At 38.2% G+C, this 22,939-nt stretch overlaps 1 protein-coding gene across 5 annotated transcripts in view; it reads left to right on the top strand.

The window, feature by feature from the left end:
- RNF13 (ring finger protein 13) overlaps positions 1-22,939 on the top strand; it is a 204,884-nt gene that overhangs the window by 44,479 nt on the left and 137,466 nt on the right. For 2 of the 5 annotated variants that reach the window (XM_059391747.1, XM_059391743.1), the window contains exon 1: positions 4,713-4,868. The exons of 1 other annotated variant lie outside the window; for it this stretch is intronic. The gene's annotated coding sequence lies outside the window, so the exon portion shown is untranslated. Of the gene's footprint in view, positions 1-4,085; positions 4,251-4,712; positions 4,869-15,164; positions 15,272-22,939 lie in introns of those variants that run through there. 2 more of the 5 variants (XM_059391744.1, XM_059391745.1) reach the window with 2 other exon arrangements.

Genomic DNA, 22,939 nt, shown 5'->3' with positions numbered 1-22,939 from the left:
GATTTTTTTAAAAGATTTTATTTATTTATTTGACAGAGAGAGATCATAAGCAGGCAGAGAGGCAGGCAGATAGAGAGGAGGAAGCAGGCTCCCTGCTGAGCAGAGAGCCCGATGCGGGGCTGGATCCCAGGACCCCAGGATCACGACCTGAGCCGAAGGCAGCGGCTTAACCCCCTGAGCCACCCAGGCGCCCCTGTTATTTTAATTTTAACTGGAAAAGAAATCATGCAGGTTTGGATAATCCTGAAACACCTAGATATATTGAGTTAAATATATCTTAAGTGGATAGCAGAGTTTGCAAGAAAGTAAGGGATCCCCTCTTGGGTCAACCAAAAAGAGATCTAAAAATCAGATTTTACAGTTTTTTGAAATTGCTATTTAGCAAAGAAACACATAAAAAAAAAACCCAATAGACTAAAGAAGATGGATTTAATCTGTAAAAGGAACAGATGATTTAGAAGTTTGGTCTGAGGATCACCAGTATAACCTGGGTAGTTGGCTGGAACTTTAGAATCTCAGGCTCCACGAGAGATCTACTGAATCAGAATCTGCCATGCAGCAGACTCCCAGGTGTTCCTATGCATAATAATGTTTCTGAAGCACTAGTTTATATGACATCATAGTTGAGGGAGACTAGGCAGATTTCTCCTGACTGCCATTTTACCACTCACTCATTTTAGTATCTAAAATTTCATTTTTTGGGGCGCCTGGCTGGCTCAGTCAGTTAAGTGTCTGCCTTCAGCTCAGGTTGTGATCTGGAGTCCTGGGTTCGAGTCCTGTTGTGGGGGGGGTCCCTACTCAGTGGTGAGTCTGCTTCCCCTTCTCTCTCTGCCTGCCTCTCTGCCTGCTTGTGATCTCTCTTTCTCTGCAAACAAATAAATAAAATCTTGAAAAAGAAAAGGTAAATGCTAGTTTAACTCAGCAGACTATTCTAGGTTGACAACTGTAATTATTTTACTTCATTATTTGAAGATATTGTTTCATTGACTTCTGGTTTCTTTTGTTGCTACTGAGAAAGTCAGCTGCCATTCCTTTGTATACTTTTTTTTTTTAAAGATTTTTATTTATTTATTTGACAGAGATCACAAGTAGGCAGAGAAGCAGGCAGAGAGAGAGGGAACCAGGCTCCCTGCTGAGCAGAGAGCCCGGTGTGGGGCTCCATCCCAGGACCCCCGAGGTCATGACATGAGCCGAAGGCAGAGACTTAACCCACTGAGTCACCCAGGTGCCCCTGTATACTTTTTTAAAATTTCAGAACCTTTGTTTTTCTTTGATCTTCTCTAAATTTCACTATAATACCTAGATGTGAATTTATTTTGTTTCTTTAGGATATAGTTCCTGGGCTGGAATTGCTGTTCCATAGAAAATGTTCTTTTTCAGCCTTTCCAGATAATGCCAAATTCTTTCCCAAAACAACTGCCTTAATTCACACTACTGAGTTCTTACATCTTTATATAGCATTATGTTACATACATTTTTGCTTGCTTATTTAGTAATAACTTGGTTAACAAATAGAAGACTGCTTCTCAGTATCCCAAATAAGGAAAAATTCAAATTGTATGTTATTCATCTTTTTTTTTTAAAGGTTTTATTTATTTGTCAGAGAGAAAGCACAAGTGCACAAGCAGGGGGTACGGCAGACAGAGGGAGAAGCAGGCTCCCCACTGAGCAAGGAGCCCAATGTGGGATGCATTGCAGGACCCTGGGATCATAACCTCATCCAAAAGCAGGTGCTTAACCAACTGAGCCACCCAGGCATCCCTGTCATTCATCTTAGATAAAGAAAGGGAGGCAACTCATCTCAAAGGAAACAATGACAAAATAATTTTTTAAGGCATTTAACCTGAATCAGGCTTTTTTTTTTTTTTTTTTTTTTTTTTTGGTCTGATCTTTTTCAATTCCCTTGAAAACAAATAAGCTTTGTTGAAAAAACCTTTCTGATACGTGTCCTTTTGTGTTTTAAACTTTTTACTTACTATCTTACAAGATGAACTTATTCATTAGTTTAGAACTTGGTAAGGAATTGGGAGTCTTTTCTAATCTTTGGACCCAAACTCCCTAAAACAGTTTTTAATTCTTTTTGGTACTTTTTCAAATGTGCCTACTCCTACATATAGGAGTACCTATGGAATTTTTATGGACTCTGTTCCTTCTTTTATCACAGTAATACTTTTATTTTCTTTTCAAAATGAAAGAAAGTTTATCTGATTCTAAAATTATCATTTTTTTCTGATTCTAAATATAATAATGTTTAGGGTAATTTTAATGTCTCTAGTTGATCTCAGCACTTAAAACACCACCTGCATTCTTGTCATTTCTTATGGAGAATGACTTCTAGGCCATTTTAGACAACGAGTTATTTGATATTCTGTCTTTTTAGTTGTTGGGAGTTGTTGTTGGTGTTTTATAGTATTTTGGAGGTAGGAGATGCTACAATTTCATATGCTTTCTGTTTATACTTTTAGGAGGCTGTAAAATAAAATAATGTAATGTAAATAAATGTAAAATAAAACCTGTTAGACACAAAGTCCTAAAAGCTCATTTTCTTTTATTTGTTTTTATAAGGAGATAATTAGCGACTATTAGTATCATGTGCCATGTTAACCCTTCATATTCTTGAAAACTACTATTAAGATATCTATCAATCTTACTGTTTAACATACTTAAAAACAATTGGTACATTTTCCCAGTCTATTTTCTTCCAGTTTGTCTTCATTCATCACAGTGGGGAGAATAACTGCTTCTGCAGGGTGTACCACAATTCTTCATGAATCCAGTACAAATAGCACATTACCTTGTTCATAACCGAGAGGATTATACCTATTGTCATCTGAAGAGAAGAATAAAGTCAGAATAAAATGTTCCACCTGGGTGGCTCGGTCCCTTGACCCCCTGACTCTTGATTTCAGCTCATATTGGATTCCCACTCTGCGATGGAGTCCTGAGTGGGGCTCTGAGTACAGCAGGGAGTCTGCTTGAGGATTCACTCTTCCTCTATCCCTCCCCCACTCATGTGGGCACTTGCTCTCTCTCTCTCTCAAATAAATTAATTAATCTTAAAAAATGTTCTGCACTCAAGGTACTTTTATTTAAGGAATAAACAAAGTTGTTTTCCCCCTTATTTTAAACGTGTAGAATATGGACATTATTAGTATTTGCTTTTTTTTGATGTCATTCAACAAATCTGATTTAACATAAAACCAATTTGAGGTAATTTAAGGAAATCCTTATAGAGATATTGTAACTATGTTTACATTAATTACACTAGCCTTTATGTAATATTTCCAACTCTGATTTTGTTTGCTCCTTTCTCCCCCTCCCTCCTAATTCTGATTTACTTATGACTTTCTTAAAGGCGGGTGTTGTATTAAGTATTAATGTTTTCACAACTGATGAAAATCTAAGAATACATAGTATATATAGTCGTAAGGTACATAAGAGAGCAAAGTAACTCTGATAGTCTTTATTGATTTTTTTGTGTGTGTGTTTAAGTTTTATCTGAGTACCTAATATTCACGATATTCAAAATTCAGAGGATATAAAAGCATACACAATAGGGACAGTTTTCCTCCCATTTCTGCGTCCTAGCCACTCAGGTATCCCCAGAGCAATCAGGGTTACAAGTTACATCAGTGGTGTTCTACAGGTGTTTATATGCGATGATTCTCTCTAGTACCTCCGTTATTTAAAACATAAGGTCAAAGAACGTGAATGGACTTTTAAAGGCACCTCATTTTGAAGCAGAAGCAGGACCAGAATCTAGGTTTCCTGGCATTCTAATTCAGGACTTTTGCAATCTTCACACTAAGCCACATTGCCTCTTTTAAGTGGCTAGTTGGCAACTGGTTAATCAGTGCTGTTGTTCCAGTCTAGGCCATTTAAGTTTCAAAGTAGTTTGGTTTAAGACTGGAATACCTGGTACGCAGGTTAATCAGAAGGGCAGTAGGGGGCGGGTTTCTTTGGCTCGCCAAAAGGAGGCTAGGGTTTTAAAAGGCTGACCTAGGGCTTAATCACACGGTTTGACTTTTGCTGAGTCCCAGGGATGGCGCGTGTCAGGCCCAATGCTTACGTCAGCACGGCCCCGAGCCGGGCGTCTGGGTACTCGCTTTCAGCCTTCGGGCTGCTGGCATCTTTAAAGCGACCCGGACTCTATTTAAGGCGTTGGTGGGTCTCGGTCCCAGCATCCGGACTTCAGCCTGCGCACCGTGTAGAGGGGATGAGGTTTCATTCTCGCCCCTACAGCCGGTCGGGTGAGTGTGGTGCAGGGAAGAGATTCGTAGGTGCCAGAGCCAGCCCCGCCCAGGGGCAGCCCGCCAGCTGGGTCTCGGGCTGTCTAGTCCCAAAGCCAGAGTGGACCAAGGCGGCCGGCCCTGTTCGCTCGGTACGGTCCCCTGCAGACCCCACGGCCTCCACTCCTGGGAGCAAATGGTAGGGGGTAGGCTTCCACAGCCAGTTCCCTCGGCCAGCCTCCTCGTTCCCCTGACAAAAAGCGGATCCTTCAGCGGCGCTGCAGAAGCCCGCCCTGCCCATCTCTTCCCTTCACGGGAAGACCGATCACGCGGCCAAGAACGCGACTCCACGAACTGGGCTTTTTCCCCTGCCAGCTGGGGCAAGGAGCGAGACGCTGGGTTAGAGTGGGAAGGGGCCTTAGCAAACAGGTCTGTGGGCCAATGGCTTTTCTTTGTCTTCTGGTGCCGGCCAATGAGGCGTTTGGGGCGGGACTTCCGTCTAGCCTCGGTGTTGTCGTCCCTGCTCGGATTCCGGCTGCGGGGGTCGGTGCGGATATTCAGTCATGAAGTCGGGGTAGGGACTTCTCCCGCAGCGACGCGGTGGGCAAGCCTATTGGGATTGCCGGGTCGGGCTTCCAGGTAAGCGCCTCTCTGGACTCTCGGTACCGGGGCAGGGGATTGTCCCTCTCAAGGCCTGGCAGGGAGAACACACCCCCTCGCCGGCCCTCTGTGGCAACCCCGCTGCCGGGAGAGCTTTTTGCTGCTCCTCCCCAGGCTGGGTGCGGAGGAAATAAGGCTTTTTGCAAAAGATTAAAAAACAAAAACCTCTCTGTCCTCGGAGGGCCGCTTCCCGTTCTCCCCCACCCCCGCCCTTTGAGTTTGTATGTCACTAAAGTTGGATTATCTGTTTTGCTTCTCACCTTCCCATTCTGCGGTGGCAGGACCCTGGGAAGATGTTGGGAGGGCTTTTCTGGTCAAGTACCTGCCGCCAAGTCCCGGGGCAAAATCACTTGACTTAAGTTGCGGGGGACTGTGTAGCCTTTGAAAAAAGGAGGGCAGTCACCTCCTTTCTTTATAATCTTCCTTCCCCCGCTGGAAGCTCAGGTTGAAGGTGGGACCTGACTCTACTAGGGACATATTCCATTCCCTCTCCTCTCAAAGGCAGCTGCTCTGCCAGGGCACTTAACGGAGTTGACCCGCACTGATGGAAGAACTCTGTCCCAGTGAAGGAGTGGGCAGACACTGAAGCCAAGCGATCCCAGAAGCACTCAGGCAACTTTAGTTGCAGCCACTGAGTGTTTTCTGCTAGTTTTGGTGAATTCCTTTATTTTTTGTCTTAACCTGGCAGTAGTACATTTCCAAAATTACTGTTCCATCCTCCTTTTCAGCACCGTGGGCAGCTGCTCAGGTCCATTTCTTTTGCCCCAAACTTGCCTGAATGTTAAATGTTCCTCAGTGATGCAGCAGGAACAGTGAAAACGAACGCATTCCTTTCAACAATGATCTGTTGTTCTCTAAGGAGAACATCTGCAGTTTTTGATACACTATAAATAAGTAAGATGGGTGTGCCTCCAAAGGGTTGTACTAGAGAAGCAGATCAATTCAAGATTTAAGGATGGGCTTTCAGGGGTTTAATCTTTAAGTTTAAGGACTGTTTTTAATTAATTGAGGAGATGAGTTCCATTGAAGGGAGACAAAATTGGACTTGTAGCAGTGAAAAGGAATTTTAAACAGAAGGTAAAAAGTGTAGTGCAGTGCTGTAGTTTGGACTCCATGTGGGTTTAATGGATTTTGGAATCCATTTAGTGCATTGACATTAACATTAGAAAGAAAAAAAAAATAAGAGGACATCCTATGGAGTAAGACTAAATATTTTATGAAGGTTTTGTTTCAGTTTTAAAAAATCTGTATATGGGGCACCTGGGTAGCTCAGTGGGTTAAGCCTCTGCCTTCAGCTCAGGTCATGATCCCAGGGTCCTGGGATAGATTCCTGGGATAGATTCATGCTCTCTGCTCAGCAGGGAACCTGCTTTTCCCCCTCCCCCACTACGTCTGTCTTTCTGCCTACTTGTGATCTCTCTGTCAAATAAATACATAAAATCTTAAAAAAAAATCTGTATATGAAAAGGAAGCTGTGAATGTATACCATATTATTGTGGATTATGGCAAAACAGTGGATCCCAGATTTTGTTGAGTCCCACCTTCAGCTCTGCCACTTAATAATTCTGTGACATTACCTGTGAATAAGGGAAGAATGTTAGGAAGTTATTTGAAGTAAAATGTCTTTCATGTAGTTAAGCCTCAAAGTTTTTGTTTTCTTTTTTTTGTTGTTGTTGTTTTGTTTTTGAAATGATTGGGTGGAAGCCTGAATATTTCAGTGTCAGAAATGACAACTGTTTTATTAATATGTATATTTTACCTGGTCTTTATTTGAAACCAGCTAGCATGCTTTCTTCATGTATAATAGTAAATCATGTGGACATAATTTTTGGCTTGTGAGGTTTAATACTGAAGGATTTGGAGTAAGTTCTTACCTCTCCTTGTTTAAAGCTTATTTTTCTCAAGCATTTTGAGAGGAGCCTCAGCTGTTACTAGAATTCAACATCCTTCTTTTGATATATTTTTCAAAAGTTTGTCAGGCACTAACTTTAACAAAGTTAAGGCAGGATAAGGGCATGATTAGTTTATATTTTTTAGTTAAAGCATTTTATGTTTTCTAGTTCTTGCATTAAGATGTATAAAATGAAGTGGCATGGTCAGAGATGCTGGTATACTTCATGTTGCTGTGACCTAAGAATGTTTGATGTTGAAATAAAAAGTGTCATTTTGGACATTTTAAAACCTGGGAGTTAATAATGTTTAGCAGAAGGCAAATGATTTGAGTCAAAAGAGTACTTTGTATCATTTGACATATTACTACCATATGGCATTGCATATGGTAGTTTCATATGACCTTAAGAAGGGAAGAAAGCTAGTAAGTATTTTCTCAAAAGAGGAAACAGAACTAATAGTCAAGTGAATTTCTTTTAATAAAGAATGGTTTAATAATTGTTTAAAAACTAGTGTATTCTGTAAATACTTGCGACTATATCTAAACCACATTGTTAAGCTTTACAAAGCTTTTACCTAAAAGTTGATTTGGAAACAATGAGGACATATAATTAGTATTGTCAGTTTACAGATTATAACATATAAATAACAACAACAGTAGTAATAGCTAACACTGAGTTTTTTCACTATGGGCCAAATATAATTCTAGGGGCTTTACACTATGTTGTATAATGATAAGTAGTACAGTTATCTCCTTATAGAAGAAGAAATGAAGACCTTACAAATACATAGGCGTTCACACAGATTTTTAGTGGAGTAACTGGAATTTGAACCTAGGCATCCATGGACAAAAAAGCGTGTCCATTTTGTGCCATGTTTTATTAAAAAAAAAAAAAAAGAAAAAGGAATGCTGGGGCACCTGGGTTGGCTCAGTTGGTTAAGCATCTGACCCTTGGAACACCTGGGTAGCTGTCTGTTAAGCATTTGCTTTCGGCTTGGCTCATGATCTCAGGGTCCTTACTTGGCAGGGAGTCTGCTTCTCCCTCTGCCTGCTGTTCCCCCTGTTCATTCTTTCTCTGACAACTAAATAAATAAAATCTTTTAAAAAAGTCTTTTGATTTCAGCTCAGGTTATGATATCAGGGCTGTGAGATTGCGCTCCAAGTGGAGCCTGCTTAAGATTCTTCCCCCTGGGACACCTGGGTAGCTCAGTGGGTTAAAGCCTCTGCCTTCGGCTCGGGTCATGATCCCAGGGTCCTGGGATCGAGCCCTGCATTGGGCTCCGCGGGGAGCCTGCTTCCTCCTCTCTCTCCCTGCCTGCCTCTCCCCCAACTTGAGGTCTCTGTCAAATAAATAAAATCTTAAAAAAAAAAATTCTTCCTTCCTCTGTTCCTCCCTTCCCCTCTCCCTTCCTAAATAAAATATAAAAGAAAAAAACCAAACAAACAATGCTATGGGCTTATTTTGGATTCTTGCTTGTTTAGATGATCCTGGCTAAGTTCCACTGGCCCTCTGTTTCCTCAGTTCCTTCTTCAAAAATACAGTATTAAGCCATTATGTTTTTGTGGGGATTAAGACAATTTGTAAAGGACTGGACAGAATATGTTCAATAACTCATACATACCTCAGCCTTTTTTCTTTTATGTTGAGGATATGCTCATTTGAAAGGTTATTAGCAGTTGGAGGAGGGTGGGAGAAGAAAGATAGTTCTTCATAAGGATGCTACCCAAGCACAGAGATTAGCGATAGGAAAGCAGAGAAGATTTGCCAAAGTTGTATGTTTAAGGAAAAGGCTGGTAAAGGTAGATTGATATAGAGTATGGAAATCTTAAATGACATGATAAGGATTTTATATATGATTCTAAGTTGAAAAGAAGCCCTCTTTATAGATAAGAATCTGAAACAGAAGTGGAGTGAAGGAGTTTAAGCCTGGAGGTAGGAATACCATGGAGTTTAATTATAGTAGTTGAGGCAAGAAGTGATGATGGTGGGGTTGTAAGGAATGGTATAGATTTGGAAGATGTTGACATCAACATTGGGAACTGACCTGACTATGGGCCTAAGACAAATTTGGGGGAGAATAGAGATGTTATTTATGAATTAAGGAGATTATGATGAACAGGTTCTGGGGAAGGGAAGTTAGAAGGAGAATTTATGATAGGGATTTTAGTTTCAGTGCTGAGGAGTTTTTTGGTTGTTTGGAAATGTACAGTGGGAGCTGGGAGTTTTGTGTACTCCATAAAAAGGGAAAAGCCCATTGTGAGGAGGTGATCTAAGGCAATCCCCCTTCTGTGGTCAGTTTCATAGGAGTGATGTAACTCCTGAAGGTCCTCAGAAATGCAGATTTCTCACTGGATAGTGATGTACCCACTGTTTTCCCTGTGAAATTTTGTGTCCTGGGATAGTAGTAGAAGGAAAAACTTTGGAAACCTAGCAATGCTCACACTTAGTGTTTGAAAAGAGAAGCAATCTTTGCCCTCATGGACCTTATCTTCTAGTGGGACAAATAAGGTCTATTTTAATAATAGAATGTAATTAGGTCTTTCTTATACTATTTATTTATAAAATCATAATTTTTTGAAAGACTTTTTTTTATTTTAGAGAGAGCCTGAGAGGGGAGAGGACTAGTGGGACAGGGACAAGCTGACTCCATGCTGAGCGCAGTGCCCAGGGGCAGGGCTTGATCTCATGATCCCAAGTTCATCACCTGAGCCAAAATCAAAAGTGGGGCTTTAACCAACTGAGCTACACAGGTGCCTCAAAGCATAATTTTAAATAAGAGTATTATATCAGATTGTAACTAATACTGTAGAGCACTTTGAAAGAAGGGACTGTTATTCTTACTCGTGTGTCTCCCCATTTCCCCTTCGTCTCAATGGAATGGCTTAGATCTATTTAATATACAATTACAGGTATTCATTAAATGTTTATGGTAGGGAGATGGAATTGTGTAAAGGTAGGGGCCAGATCTTAAAGGAATCAGCTAAATGTAGCAAGTATTAAGGACCCAAGTACTCACTAGAGTGACGATTGGGAAAGAGAAGTATGCTGTGAATAGCACTGCCTTGCTTGCCTAGGAGGTTGAAATGGAAATAAGATTATATTGCAGTTGTAAGCATCAACATTAATGCAATCTGGGTGTACCAAACTTGCCCACTAATTAGCTGGTTGACTATACATAACTATAACTTTCTGTTCATTTCCTCATTTATAAAATGATGTTGGAATTTTTTAGTTAAAGAAAAAATTTACTTTTAAGACTTATAAAATATTTATTGCTGTAATGTTTCATTTTACTAATGAAGATAAAATAGAGCTGATCCTGTGCTTCCACTGTATAGTAATCAGAATATATACTTAATGAAGTAGATATTTTAAAAAAAGGGGTCTATAAATTTAATGTTATCTAGTTATGTTACTAATAGGACTGCATTATAATTTTAAGAAATAAAGCAAAATGTGGCCTAATTAGTTTCCCTTTTTGCTATTATGTAAGAAAAATAAGCCACAATATTTTAGACTCTAATAATGGTTCTTAATAGTTATTCATACTTTCATACTTGAATTTTATAACAGCCTTTGATTTCTTGCCAGGTGCTAAGTATGTAAATCAGGAAAGGTATGATCCCTAACTTCAAGGAGTTTAAAGATAATGGGAATGATGAACAATTAGTTTTGTTACCTTGTGGTGACGTAGAGAAGGCACTTACAAAATGAGGGTCTATGAGAAGAAATTTATATGGTTAGAGAAGGACTGAGGAGCAATGAATGGCAAGGGACAAAGCTGGAGTCTGTTTATGAAAAACTTTCTCTGCTAGGCTGCAATTTAGTTTTGAACTTTATTCTGAAAGTTACTTAATCTGTTAATGAATTTTATGCAGGAAGTAACCTGGTTAGGCATTTGCATATCTACCTTTACATTCCTCTTTTTTTTTTTTTTTTTTGTTAATTAACATATATTTGTTTCAGGGGTACTGGTCTGTGATTCATCAGTCTTACACAATTTACAGCAATTCCCGTAGCACATACCCTCAGTGTGATACACAAGGAGGATATGTTATTTCAGTGATAGTCTTACTTGAGGAAGTTAGTCTTTTAACTCTTTTAGTCTTCAGTAAAATCTGAGGGCCAGTGCTTTTAGGGTATCTGTAACTATGTAATATTTGGATATTAGAACATTTATATGTTCATAGCCACATTAATATAAATTAGAAAAAAAGCAACTGAAATTTTGGGATACTGTTCTTATTGAAGTAAGAGAACTTCTGGTCAGCTCTAAGAATTTGATTTAGAATCATTTCTTAAAGGGCTAGAAATTTGTTAAAGTTTGACTGAATGTGACTGTAGTTACACTTTAAGGAGGGAATGGACTTCCAGGGAGAAATACCACCTTGTGATAGGTGAATATTTCTAAATCAAGTAATGAGAGAGAGTAAGTAGGACTTGAATTTTTACTTTGCTTCTAAAGACCTTATAGGGATGCCTGGGTATCTGTCAGTTAAACATCTAGCTTCAGTTCAGGTCATGATCCCAGGGTCCTGAGATTGAGTCTGGCATCATGCTTTTTGCTCAGCAGGGATCCTTCTTCTCCCTCTGCTGCTCTTCCTGCTTGTGCTCTCTCTCTTTCTCTGACAAATAAATAAAACCTATAAAGAAAAAAAACTCATAAAATGTTGAAAGATCCTTTATTGGCCTAGTTACTGTGCTTGTAATTTACATGTTCGACTTTCAAAAAAGAACTGCTTGTAATCATCCAACACTTACTATAAATAATAATGCCTTAAAATTTTTTGAGGTGAAATTCATATAACCTGAAATTAACCATTTTAAAGTAAATAATTAAGTGGCATTTCATACATTCACAGTGTTGTGCAATTACCACTTCTGTCTATTTCCAAAACATTTTTATCACTCCAAGTTGAAATGCTATACCCATTAAGCAGTAATTCCCCATTCCCTGCTGCTCCTACCGCCTGGTGGCCACTGATAGGCTTTCTAGTTCTCTGGATTTACTGGATGACTCCTATTTGTTATAGAAATTTCATAGAAATGAAATTATACCATGTGTGACCTTTGTGTCTGGCATACTGTTTTCAAGGTTCTGCCCTGTTGCTGCATCAACCTTGTCATATGTGTATCCTTTTTACATCTAAGTCATTGTTATTGTATATATATATATGCTTTATCTGTTCATCTGTTGTTGGACACTTGAGTTCTTTTCTGCTCCTTGGCTATTATGAATATTATTGCTGTGAACATTCATATATAAGGATTTGTATTGAGAATCGGTTTTCATTTCTTTTGGGTATATGTCAGAAGTGGAATTGTTGGGTCATCCTATGTTTAGCTTTTTTGAGGACTCACCAAACTGTTTTCCATAGTGGCTGAACTATTCTTCAAACCCACTGGCAGTGTATGAACGTTCCAATTTTTCTACATTGCTACCAACATTTGTTCTTATCCATTTAAAAATTAATGTTATTGACATCCTTGTGGGATGAAGTGGTATCTCATTGTGGTTTTGATTTGCATTTCCCTAATGACTAATGAGATTGAGCATCTTTTTATGTGCTTGTTGGCCCTTTGGATATTATCTTCTCTGGAGAAATGTCTGTTTAAGTTTTTTGACCATTTTTTAATTGGGTTTGTCTTTTTATTATTGAATTGTAAATGCTTTCCAGATCTAGATTCTTAAAAGATACACTATTTAAAGCATTTTTTCCTAGTCTATGAGTTGTCTTTTCACTTCTTTTTTTTTTTTAATTTTATTTATTTATTTGATAGACAAAGATCACAGGTGGGCAGAGAGGCAGGCAGAGGGTGGGGGGAGCAGGCTCCCTGCTGAGCAGAGAGTGCGATGCTGGGCTCATCCCAGGACTCTAGGATCATGACCTGAGCCGAAGGCAGTGTCTTAACCCACTGAGCCACCCAGGTGCCCCGTCATTTCATTTCTTGATAATGTCCTTTGATGCATAAAAGTTTTTAATTTTGATGAAGCCCAATTTATTTTCATTTCTCTTGCTTTTTATACCCTAACTAAGATTCCATGGCTGAACCTGAGGTCATGAAAACTTGCTTATAGGAGTTCTGTCATTTTATCTCTTATATTTAGGTCATTGAACCATTTTGAGTTAATTTTTATATTTATTTTGAGTTTGGGGTACAACTTCATTGTTTTGAATGTGAATATCCAGTTGTCCAGTACCACTTGAAGGGACTATTATTTTCCCATTGAGTGGTCATAGCACCTTTGTCAAAATTCAAGTGGGCATAGATGTAGGAGTTTATATCTGGACCTTACTTCCTGTTTCTTCATTTTTTATGTCTATCCGTAAGCCCATTCCACACTATTTTAGTTATTGTAGTTTTATGGTAAGATTTTAAAATCAGGAAATGTGAGTCCTTTAGCTTTGTTCTCAAAACACTTACCAAAAGTGTTATGACTATTTGGGACTTCTTGTAATACCATATGAATCTGAGTTGACTTCCATTTCTGCATAAAAGGCCATTGGAATTTTGACAGGGAATGTCTTTGATCTGTGAATTGCTTTCAGCAGTATTGCCATCTTAACAATACTTAGTCTTCCTATATACGTGGCATATTTTTCTATTTATTTAAGTTGTAGATTTTGTTCAGCAATGTTTTATAGTTTTCAGTGTATAAGTCTTTCACCTCCTTGATTAAATTTACTCCTGGGTATTTTCTTCTTTTGGGTATCTTTCTAAATGGACTGGTTTCTTAATTTCATTTTTGGATTGTTCTTTGGGGCTGTGTAGAAACACAGTTGATTTTTTTGTGTGTAATGTTCATTGCTTTTAATAGTCATTTACTTTATTTTTTACCTATATGAACTAGATCCTATAGATAAGATATATTAAAAAATTAAAAAAAAGTAGAACATAAAAGAATTTTTATTTTTCTGATGTGAGTTTATGCTACATATGAATTGTTTAGGATCTCCTTCCAGCATAGTGTTGAATGATTTTCTAATTCTGCTAGTGAATTCCTGGTATTCTGTTACACATGGCCATTATAATAGAAGATAGAACATTTTATTTTCTTTAAGCTTTTGGAGGGGACTTAGTTGTGATGTTACAGAGAAAGCCTTAGGGATAAACCAGACTTATCACTGAATTTGGTTTAGAGATCCATGAGTAATAAAAATAAGATTGGAATGGAAGCTGATGTGAGTATATAAATTATCATTAATACACATCAGTTTACTTTTCTCAGTTTTTCTTGAAAGTTTTCAAATACTTAGCCTTAAAATTTTATGAATAGACATATTTTCAACTTCATAAGTAATTACAATACAATAATCAGATCATCTGGAAAGGCTGGGATTTCATGACACAGACTTATATTTATTAGCTCTACTACATAAGAGGTGTCATTGAGCAAGTTACTTAAAAATAAGAGCAAATACAAGGCGCTTGCTATATGTTAGGCACTGTTATAAGGACTTTATGTTACTGATCTAAGTCTATTTCTTTATGGAAAGATAGTAAAATCAACCTCTATCCATTATAGTATTGTGAGGATTTTAAAAAATGGCTAAAAACTTAGCCAGAAATGTAATCATTCAATAAACATTAGCTATTTGTGTTCTATAACTTTACCTAACATCAACTAAGATGAGGAAAGGATAATCAGTGAATGAAATGCACACTGATTTAGAAGTGTAAATAGAACATTATTTCTAGAAGGCAGTTAGGCAATATGTATTAAGTCTTAAATGTTTCTTTGGTATAGTGATTCCACATCTAGGAATTTGTCCTAAGAAAATAATCAGAAATGTGTGAAGATATTTATGTTTATCATAGATTTATTTATAATTGCAATAGTTGGATTAATCTTAATATTAAGAGTTGGGGAATGGTTAGGCAAATTCATGATTGAGCTATATAAGTGGAATAATAAACAATTAGCATATTGTGATAAATTTTATTACAAAGGAGAAATGTTTGATATAACTTTCAGCTAAAAAAGCATATAAGTCATAATATAACATGATACAAATGATTAAAAATACGTGTGGAAAAAATACTGTCACTCATGGTTGGGTCAGAGAAGCAGAACCATTGTGAATAAAGTGAATGGTATAAAATAAGGGATTAGATTTTAAGAAATTCTGGCAACTGGTTATGAAGTATATCATAAGGTGGTTGGCTTTTGTACCTTGTATGTTGTATGAGGGTCATTGTGGATTAACTGGGTGGCAGTAAGGAGGAAGAGCTAAACGTGTGGTTGGAAGATCAAGGATATATTAAAAGGAACATGAGAACTAACTGCGACACACGAGGACAAACACTAATGTTACCTGTGAATATTAACATTATGGTAATCAATCCTTGTCTTCTCTTGTCTCCCCTCTCTTCAACATAGGGCTTGAACTCACCACCCAAGATCAAGACCAGAGCTGAGATCAAGAGTCTGATACTTGGTTGACTGAGACACCCACGCTCCCCTCAATATTTTCTTTACACTTTCCAGTGAGCGTTGTTTTTAGCATTAGGAAAAAAACCCAAACATTTTATTAGATGGTAATGTGATGAATAATGTGTAAAGAATAGAGGCTAATTACAAGGGTATTAACTTAAGTTAGTGAACAGTGGAACCAGGATTAGAACCTCGATTCCTATGTTACAACTCTCTTTATAAGTCTTTGCAGTTATACTTTAAGTTAAATTCAATTTGTCAGGGTTTCTGAGAGAAACCTGATTTAAAAAAAAAAAAGAAAGATTTCCTTACTTATTTTTAGGAAGAGAGAATGAGCTGAGAAGGAGTGGGAGGGGCAGAGGAAGAGTGAGAGAATCCCAAACAGACTGAACACTAAGCCTGACACGGGGTTCGATCTCATGACCCTGAGATCACGACCTGAGCTGAAACCAAGAGTCGGTCACTCAACCAACTATGCCACCTAGGCGCCCCCAAAGTGATTTTTATAGCTGGTAAATTTTCAATCCTCTGTACTAATATTTAGACAAGCCTCAAATAATTTATTTTGAACCTTGGAAGGCATGATTAAAATAAAGTGTTATGCCCCAATAATGGGTCTGTGATTAAAGGAGCGAGACTGATACAAAGCGAAGGTCAAGCAAAGCTTTATTTAGCGCCAAGCATCAAGAATCTAACCGAACCTTCGGGGCTGCACCTCTTACAAGAGAGGGCGACCCTTCTCTGTTTCACAGACTAGCTTTTAAGGCCAATGAGATTGTAACACACACAGGAAACTCCACAGTGATGCTAGGTGACCAATTGAGTTACAGTTTACCTTAGTAGACATTTGAACCAGCCTATTACACCTTGATTGGGATTGGCACCAAAAAGTCTCCCAAAGGGCGGGGCCCATACTCCTTGGTAACCAGGGAAACAGTATGCATCCCCCTCACTTATCCATGTCTCCACCTGGCCTGACCCACCTTTGTGTCTGGACTTTGTTACCTGAAGCTGGTTTCCGGGACTTGTCTCCAAGTAAATCCCCTGGGGAAAGGGGAGCAGGGACAGTTTCTAAATAGGTCCTTACATAAAGTAATATATATTTTTTATTTTGAAGTAATCCCAAGGTTCCAGAAAAGTTGTAAGAATAATATAGAGGGTTTTTTTTTTTAATCATTTGAGAGTAAGTTGTTGACCTGATGCTCTGTATCCACCAAATACTTCAGTGTAAGATTCTTACATACAAGGATATTTACCTTGAAGAAATAAATGGCTGGTTTTAGGGCAGAGGCAGAAAACTATAAGATGAGACTGGAAAATCTAGTCAGAAAACAAGGAGGGGCTCAAGAATGATGGAGACCTATCAGAAAGACTTAAAAGCCAGTTTGAGCCAGGTTGGGGACAATTAGGCATCAAAATAATTACTCTAACAGTTTATAACCCATTGAACAAATAGTAACCCATGATTCCGTAATGCTGTAACTTGAAAGTTTGAGAATGGAATACTTACTGTGATAGACAGAACAGTGACCCTAAAGATGTCCACATCCTAATACCTAGAACCTGTGAATATATTCTCTTATGTGATAAAAGGAACTTGCAGATATGGTTAAGGATTTTGGGGTAGGAAGATTATCCTGGATTATCCAGGTATGGTATTTAGAAGGAAGCAGAAGAGGAGTTTAGGATAATTTGATGTGAAAGGTATCCTCTGCCATTGCTGGCTTTCTAGGTGGAGAAAGGGGACCACAAGTCAGAGAATGTGGGCAGCCTCTAGAAGCTGATAAACTTAACAATCAATTGTATAATTGAAAACACTTCTATTTTAAAGCATACATGGATAATAGTCTAGAATAAAAAATGAAATTTGTGTGGCTTTTAAAAATAGGTAATTCGGGGCGCCTGGGTGGCTCAGTGGGTTAAGCTGCTGCCTTCGGCTCAGGTCATGATCCCACGGTCCTGGGATCGAGCCCCGCATCGGGCTCTCTGCTCAGCAGGGAGCCTGCTTCCTCCTCTCCCTCTCTGCCTGCCTCTCTGCCAAATAAATAAAAAATCTTTAAAAAAAAAAATAGGTAATTCAAAGAGACTGTAGTTGTTCTTTCAGATTCTGTGCCTTAACAACATGCTAATGGTCATATATTTATTTTCCTTTTTCTCCTGTTAAGTGAGAGAAACACTGCCTTATTTAAATACTGTCTTGAACAGAAAGTTAACCATGTTAGTTACCAATTTATTTTCTTTCTGCTTCAAACTCCCCCATCAATACCTGCTCCACAATAAAGGACTGGACTCTGAGTGGTTCTCATTTACAAAGAGCAGGATGTTAAGCTTTATCAGACTCTGGAGGGGACAGAGTGCTAGAGGGAACTTAACTAGAGAAAGGGACTTTTTTCCTTGTTCCTGTTACCTGTGTTTTCCTTTTCTTGCTCTTGTTGCATGGTCCATCAGCAGTGCACATGGTTGAGGACGTCTGGTGATTGATTGCCTTAGCCATGTGCCCAAAATACAGAGGCTCTCCGTGATCTTGCAGCCTCAGTTTAGTCCTGGTAACTACTTTGCCATGGCCCTTCTGAAGTGGATGTCCTGCATCTCAGGCCTCATGCCTTCAGTTCCTTGACTACCTCTGTACATGCGACCACCATTCTTGGCTTGTCTTTACCTCAGGGAATTGTTTCTTGAAGTTCTCTTGACATGGATACTGTGCATTCCAGGCTTTGTGCCTACGGCAGCGTCCTAAGTACCTCTGCACACCTGCCTACCAGCCTCAGCTTGCCGGCACTCCAAAGCCTTGTTCCTACTTGCCTGGCAACATTGGACCAACTCTGGTGAAATTCTCTCTAGTGTGCTGCAACCATACCTTCTCCAATGAGAAACCCTGGCCTTGGAGAGGGGACCAAGGGAAAAAAAGAAGGGGAGAAAAAGGGGAGGGGGAAAAAAGGGAAAAATATTTTCCATCATAGTTAATTACATTCATTTAAAAAAATTAAAAAACTATTGACTTGTAATTGACATAAACTGTACATACTTAAAATGTAGAATCTTTCCTTCTCCTTGCCACCCCTTGTCAACATCTTTATAGTTACTCCGTCAGCGTTTACTAATTACTTCTGTCAAACGTTTAATTTACTTTATAGTTTGTCTCGTAATTGAACCCCTGCTGATAGAAAATTGATTCCTGGAGGGTTCCAGGAGCTAGACCTAAAAATCTGAAGTTTTGGTATTGGTTTGGTCATGTTTTTGGTTGTGAGCACAGTGCTGAGCTCCTTGGCAGTGGAAGTGGGGTGCTAGTAATCCATGGCATCGGAGTTAAGCTGTTACTGTGGTTCATAGTGATTTATTGTTAACTCCTATACATTCCTTGGAGCCCAAATGGCTGCTACTTTTGAACTTCATGGCAGTAATATCTGAAAGGACTATAGCGTGGGAGGGAACATTTTGAACGCTTTACAGAGAGGAAATGACAGAGAATTTAACTCTCGGCTTAAGATAGTCCTTGCTTCACACCTTTTTGATTGTACATTTCTCTTCACAAGAAATCATTTCATTTTTTAAAATATTTTATTTATTTATTTGACAGAGAAATCACAAGTAGGCAGAGAGGCAGGCAGAGAGAGAGGAAGAGAAGCAGGCCCCCTGCCGAGCAGAGAGCCCGATGTGGGGCTGGATCCCAGGACCCTGGGACCCATGACCTGAGCTGAAGGCAGAGGCTTTAACCCACTGAGCCACCCAGGTGCCCCGAAATAATTTCATTTTTAAATCATGAATAGACTTGTGAAGTGTAAGACCTTATTGCTTTCTTGTTATTTTTTTTTTAGTATAAAAGTAATGCACACTTAGAAAACTTGAACAAATGGAATGGATTTCCGTTAAGATTTCTATGTATTTTCTTTTAGGCTTTTGTTTGGTATACATTATATAAATAGACTTTTAGAAAAGTCTTGATTATTTTAGTTTTAAAACATGCAGATTTATAAATATAAAGAAAATAAAAACCATAGAGTTCTACCACTCAGAGTTTATATGCATTAACGAATTGTTTTCTTTTATAATATTTACTCATTTTTAAAAAATGTACACATAAAATACTTTTAGGGTTAGGTTTTAATTTTTTTTTTTAAACCATGATTAGGGGGTGGCCACATTCAGAGGCTCTGTAGAAGACAATACTGAGAGGTCATGTGTGCATTCATTTTATGAATATTAAACACATAATACATGCCTTGTACTGTTTAAATACTTGTGATACATTTGTAAATTAAAATTCCTGTTTTGGAGGAATTTACAGTGTTACAGCAAAGATGGATATTAAACCATAAACATAACATTTAAGGAAACTGTAGTATGATAGAAAGTAACAAATATTACTGAGAAGTAAAAAAGTAACAAACAAACCATAGAGGGGACTAAGAAGTAAGGCATGGTGGGTACAGAGGCAGGTTGCAGGCGTTTGCCGAGGAAGAGTGTGGTATACAGAAAAGAAGGGCAGGAATAGAGCTCTGGGGTGGTATTTTATTTTCATTTTATTTCTTTTAAATTGGTCTTACATCCAGCATGGAGCCCAAAGTGGGGCTTGAACTTGTGGCTCTGAGATCAAGACCTGAGCTGATACCAAGAGTTGGACACTCAACCGACTGAGCCATCCAGGTGCCCCAGGGAGATATTTTAAGGAAACAGTTATCAGGAGGAATGGTTTAACTTGATCTGGTGTCCCATGCTTCTCCACAATTAACATAGTAGGCCAGATTTCATGCTTACTGGGTCATTGGGCATGCTCAGCGTTTTGTTCAGAAATTCTACATAAATTAGGGAGGGTAAGGGGGTGAGATAATGGGTATGGAAATTGGTTCATTTATTCAGTCATTCTCTAGATATTGAGTCCCTAAAATAGGGACTCTGGAATGATAGCACAAATTGATACTTTCCTATACATTTTTATTTGTTTTTTGTTTTACTTGGTAAGGTTTTTCTGAGTTTTTTTTATGTTTTTTTTTTTTTTTTTTTGATTTTTTTTTTTTTTTTGACAGATCACAAGTAGGGAGAGAGGCAGGCAGAGAGAGAGAGAGAGAGAGAGAGAGAGAGAAGCAGGCTTCCCGCGGAGCAGGGAGCCCAACGCGGGGCTCGATCCCAGGACCCTGAGATCATGACCCGAGCCGAAGGCAGCAGCCCAAACCACTGAGCCACCCAGGTGCCCCTTTTCTGAGGTTTTGATGAGAAAACAGTCCTGTCAGATACTCAGCAGAGTACCTGGCTTAAAATTAAGTTCTCTACTGATCTGTTTGTAGTGATGGTGTGACTTTTGTGTGAAGCATCCTAAAAAAACATTTTGGTTCAGAAGATTGATACTTTGAAGTATATACTGAGCATGATATTTTTTATGACCTAGAAAACAACTTCTGCTGTGTTTTCTTAAATGGTTCCTAAGACTCTGATATCCATGAAAGCAATTTCATTGTCTAGTGTCTTTTTCTTGTTTGCTGGGTGGCTTATGGCTGGGTTGGCAACCTATGACAATGGGGACAACGGTGGTATTTGAGGGAATTATGAAGTGTATTTTTGTTAGTATTCCTATTTCTCTTTTTTTTCTACCTCTAATTCGCTCTCTCTACTCCATATCTCTTTGACTTGAAGTTTATGAATAATGACTTGGTATGCTACTTGCCAATATATGAGAACAGTGTTTTCCAAATTTGGCTTGATATAAGGATTCAATGGGGGATGTTGTTTAAAATTGTTATCACAGGGCCCAGTGATAAGTGCTATTCTGGATTAAAGCATATTTTCCAAACTTCCTTGATGATAAGCAGCTGGAGTACATGTTAATAATATGAGTAATCTACATTACCAGATACCATCTTCTGTCCATTGAAGAAGCTGTAACTGTGGTTGAATATGAGTCTGGATATTAACAGTTGCTTATTTGTTCAGAGGTTAAGCCTCTGCCTTTGGCTAGGGTTATGGTCTCAGGGTCCTGGGATCCAGCCCCAAATCGGGCTCTCTGCTTGGCAGGGAGCCTGCTTCCCTCTCTCTCTCTGCCTGCCTCTCTGCCTACTTGTGATCTCTGTCTGTCAAATAAGTAAATAAAATCTTAAAAAAAAATGGCTAGAATTATAGAAACAGAGTACATTAGACGTTTATGTGTGGTTTTAAGGAATAATGATAATGCAAATTCCCATCTCACACTGCCCAGGTTGATACAGGGAATATTGGTGGCATACTAGAAGCACCCTTTCCCTGATCACACTCCTCTTTCTTACCCTTGAGGTACGCATTGTCTTATTTTTATGATAACTTCCTCATTTTTCTTTGTTTTTACTTATTAATTGTGAATCTCTGCATAATCTCATCTCCATTGTCTTTTAAAGAACTTCATATGATTGGAATTATGTTAGCATCCCTTGTGGCTTCTTTGGCTCTGGGTTATTGTTGTGAAATTCATCTGTGTTATATAGCTGTTGTTCATTTTCACTGGTGTAGAGAATTATATGTACATACCACAATTTATTCTATTTTTAATGCCTAATGCTCAATAATGTTTCATATAAAAAAGGAGAACTCATTGTTTATTTCTGCATAAGACTAAGGGTATATGTTGTGGAAGGACAGGACATCAATTCTGTTACTTAACAGTAGAAATATCCTTGATTCTATTATAGTTGATATTTTGAGGTAGAGAGTAAAGTATTGTTTCTCTGGGGAAAAAAGCCAATGTGACTACATACTAAACATATGAGGCCCTGAGGTTGGAAAGAATTGATGTTTTGCTATTTACTAACCTTTTGAAATTAAGAATTTGTTCATTTTGTGTCATTTATTGGAAAAATCAAATTGTAAAGCATTGTCCTGGAACCTGAAAAAATTTTGCTTTGGTTGATGGTAATGGTTAAAAGTCTTAGATGAGGCTTGCTTTGAGTTTGGATGGCTTCACATTAGAGATATTAGATGAGCAACCTACGGTTTTCTTGCAAAGAACTATAAGGCATCTTATTTTTGCTTGAAAACTAATTAAGCCTTGTTGTTTTTTCTTTCATAACACTTTTGTTCATGACAGCCTCTCAACCAGACAGCCTCTCAACCATTTTTTAAAAGCCATCCTTTATGGGAATTTAATTTATATTAGTAGTTCCCAGTTGTTAAAACTCTTGGAAGTCATGATGCTTTTAAGGGAACACTTTGAAGTTATTGATGTTCTCAATTCATACAACAAGCGATTATTGTATTTTAGAGGAAACATTATAGTACCATATATATATACAATATATGTACATGACCATTAACACATTTGTTAAAAAAAATCTATTTTATGAAATGTGATTTGGCTATTACATATTTTACACTAGAGTAGTTAACTAGCTGTTCACTTATTTTTTTTGTTGGCACTTGCTATAGTGTATGTTCTTTTGATGCGTTTTATAATATAAAATACATTTATGAAGAAAAGCGTATTGAAATTACTATCCATTAAATCTTTTGGCAAATTAGGAAAGGTTACCATTATTTTAGCAACAGAGTATTTTGGTCCATTTTTGGAGTGCTGGTCATGCTCAGGGAAGTAACTTGAAAACATTAGAGTATGAGCTTATTCAGAGGTTTTCCTATGGAGATGATTAGCTGTTTGATTAGTATTATTTGGCATTGAACTAGTTGAATGTGAGTCATCTTCAGAATAAAAAGTTGTTTGGGAAGGGAATTTCTTGTAAGTTATTGCCCTTAGCCACTTATTA

The sequence above is a fragment of the Mustela nigripes genome, chromosome 2 (genome assembly GCF_022355385.1).
Source record: "Mustela nigripes isolate SB6536 chromosome 2, MUSNIG.SB6536, whole genome shotgun sequence".
Lineage (NCBI taxonomy): Eukaryota > Metazoa > Chordata > Mammalia > Carnivora > Mustelidae > Mustela > Mustela nigripes.
Note: the sequence above shows the minus strand (reverse complement) of the source record. Positions and strands in the feature narration are given on the sequence as shown.